The following is a 3,466-nucleotide window of genomic DNA, read 5'->3' on the forward strand; positions in this document are numbered from 1 at the left end:
TTGTGTAAACTAAAACTCATGTATAGAAAAGTCGGTAAAGAAAAATAAAAATTTAGGCATGATCCAGAAGATTAGACTCTTTTCCCAGGTTTCAAACAAGTCAAATATACTGGAAAAACAAGAAACCAAACAAGAAGGCTCAGATCAAGAGAGAAACAACCCAAACTAGGAAATACCAGATGTATTCCCTAGTGGAGTTTCCAATTCTATCATGGGAATAATACACCCTAGGGTATGGGTTGAGCACCCTAACAGATCGAAGGGTATACACCAACAAGAAGCAAGCAAACAAGCAATCCTAATGCTTAAACTACTAAAGTAGGAAGAAGAAATAATACTCAAAGGTCCTACGTTTGAGGTCATTCAATGCTTCCTCCAATGCTTCAAAGCCTACAACTCATTCAAGAAAGGAATATATACTAGAAGTAGTTCAAAGCATGTTCAAGATATATATGTTAGATCATATAAGCATATAAATATAAAATATAAAATCATACATCATTATATTATAACATGAATTAAAGCATTAAGATGATAACATCAGGAACAAGATAGAGCTTCTTTATTGATGACTGCAAAAGAATGTGGAACAATACAACCTGATTCGTCCACGGCTCCAAGCGAAACCTTCCTCTGGATCCATCCAGCCCAAGCCTCAACAATCCTCTTTCAAATGCATACACATGGATGCCATATAAATGAGATGGACATCTCTATGATGAAACAAGAGTTTCCTACAGCTGGGAGTGCAGGAGGCACATGGATAAATCAGACTTGATCAGGGACCAATTGGATATAATATCAATATCCTACCTTTCTCTCCGCTTAGGCCATCCCCATGAGGTGTATTTATATCACCTCAAAACAATTTTTTTGTTGGGATACAGTTAGGCCACGGGCTCCTGTAGGTAGGATTTCGGTGTAACCCATAAAACCCACCCATAAAATAGGAATTTTATATTTTTTTCATATTTTAAATCATATATGTGGGTTGGGTATAGCTGGACTCGCGTGTGCACACACTTTTTTAAGGGTGGAGTCACGTATGGAATTTAAAATAATGTTTTTTAGTAATTGGACCAAGTCTGAAGGGAAAGGTTTTCCCAAGGCCATGACTCAGAGCATCAAGTATATAAGGTTGATAAATGATGCTATAACATGCTCCTTAATTGCATCCTCGATAATTTCCTCTTTCAAAAAATTTCCTTCTATTTGCATCCTCTTTTGTCTTCATCTTCTCTACCTACTCCTTTGTTTCAACCTCAACCTCTTCTTGTTTCATCATCTTCCTCGATTATTGTATCACAGTTCACATTTAGAGTATTCTTGATTGTTGAGTAAATTCTCAAGGCAAATTCCTTCAGGTCATTAAGCATCAATCCACTTTCCATCAATTTTGTTTGTTAGATCAACCTTGTAATTTTGTTTATGTTTTCATCCTTTAGATTTAGTGTGACCCTTCCACTGAGTTCTTTAATGATAATATGCCTTGGATTAATCTCGAGTACCCTATTTCAATGCATGTAACTTTGTCTGTTAGCATTTGATAGAGTTTGTGATTGCATAATTCTCTCTATTTTTGCACTCCAACCATATTTTGAAGTAGCAACAACTCTAGAGGTGTTGTCTAGTATATTACTTATTTTCACTGAATCTACATTTTCGTTGGAAAGAACATCCTTCAACCTGTTAGTTAGTTCTTTGAAGGAGTCTTTGATTTCCTTATCCTTTGAATATTTCCCAAGCTTAAGGCCTTCTTTAGAAAACATTATGAAATTTCTTGTCCTCATAATCCGTCGAGTATTGCATTAAGTACTCATCGACCAGGTCTTTGAAGAAGATAACCTCATAGTTTTTGTTCTTCAATTACTCAAGGAATGGGGAATTCTCCAATTTCTCCTTTATAGATCCAATGATCTAATATATATATTTCTTCCCCGGTTCATTCTTGATATGTATTGGTCCAACGATGCCAGTTTATTGCCAGATTTTTTGGTTTCAAATCTCAGAAGTTTTGCAAGGCAATTCCTGTTTGATGCATCCTCAATTATTCCAATATTTATTGACTTGTCAAACTCATTCCAGAATTTGACATAATTTTCTTTCTTTTCAGTATCTTGTTTTGATTCTGACTTAACATTTGTTTTTCCCTTTGCATTTGATTCATCAGGGTCCTCTTCTGCAATTCGAGGAATCATATCTAAAGCCTTGCGAATGAGATTCTTCTTAATTGTATTCAAACCGTTGTGTTGTTGAAGCCTTTCTCATGATACATTTAGTGGCAATGTTTCTGAACCTACAATACCCATAAGGAAGCTTGGGTACTTGGGAAGTAATTCTTCAAATTCATCATAAATGAAAACACCCACGACATACAACTTGATATTGGCCTTGGCATTGTATTAAATTTCATAAAGTTCATGGGGTGCCTTTGTCGGAATAAATAGAATGGGCTTGAACTAAACATCACCTTCTGCGATGAAGTGGCTCCATGCTAAGGTTTTTTCCTCACTAAAATCCTTTGTCATAGAATTGTAGAATTTGACATATTCTTCATTAGTGACCTACTTTGGATTCTAGAGCTAGACTGCCTTGACATCATTTAGAAGTTCCTGCTCATAAGTTGTTTCCTTGAATGTCTTAGTCTTATACTTGCTTTTATTTTCCTTGCCCTCTTATTCTTCTTCATCGAACTTTCACTCTTTCGCTCTTCCTCGCTCGATTCTGATTCTTCATCGGTTGGGACCTCTACATCAAATTCTTTGCTTGCCGAGAGATAGATGGGGAAATTAATGAATTCAAAATATTTCTTTACTAGATCTTTCAATTTAGTCTCATCCAAATATTCATCGGCTTCATCTTTAATGTGCAGTCTAATCTTCATTCCAGGTCCAAGTGGTTCATTCTTTGTATCTTCAGATGCCACAAAATATCATCAACTTTCGATTTCTGTATGTATTGTTTGTCATTATTGTTCTGGCTAATAACTTCCAAATGGTCAGTAACTAGGTATATTGAATGAAATCTGACTCCAAACTAAAATAAGGTTCAAATCTGCACCTTTTTGAATTTGTTCCAGAAAAGCTGAAGTTCTAGATTTGGCAATTGTCCCCAGATTTTTTATAAGGTCCTCCTTAGTCATTCCTTGTTATAGAATAATTTATCACCATTATATAGTTGATGCTCTGAGTCATGGCCTTGGGCATCCCTTTCCCTTCAGACTTGGTCCAATTACAAAACAATATTATCTTAAATTCCATACGCAACTCTACCCTTGAAAAATCACATACACACACAGGTCCAACTATACCCAACCCGCATATATGATTTATAATATGAAAAATTCCTATTTTATGGGCGGGGTTTACGGTTTACACTGGAAGCCTACCTACAGGATCCCATGGTCTAACTGTATCCCAGCTGAAAAAACAGTTTTGAGGTGATATAAATACACCTCATGGTGAAG

General features: G+C 35.8%; 1 pseudogene; it reads right to left on the reverse strand.

The window, feature by feature from the left end:
* Window positions 1-1,116: 1,116 nt before the first annotated feature.
* LOC149181853 (endoplasmin homolog pseudogene) lies at window positions 1,117-3,142 on the reverse strand (annotated as a pseudogene).
* Between the last annotated feature and the right edge of the window lie 324 nt (window positions 3,143-3,466).

Source organism: Pinus tabuliformis, chromosome 3_2 (genome assembly GCF_031772625.1).
Source record: "Pinus tabuliformis cultivar Carrire ecotype Pingquan chromosome 3_2, CPIR1, whole genome shotgun sequence".
Taxonomy (NCBI): domain Eukaryota; kingdom Viridiplantae; phylum Streptophyta; class Pinopsida; order Pinales; family Pinaceae; genus Pinus; species Pinus tabuliformis.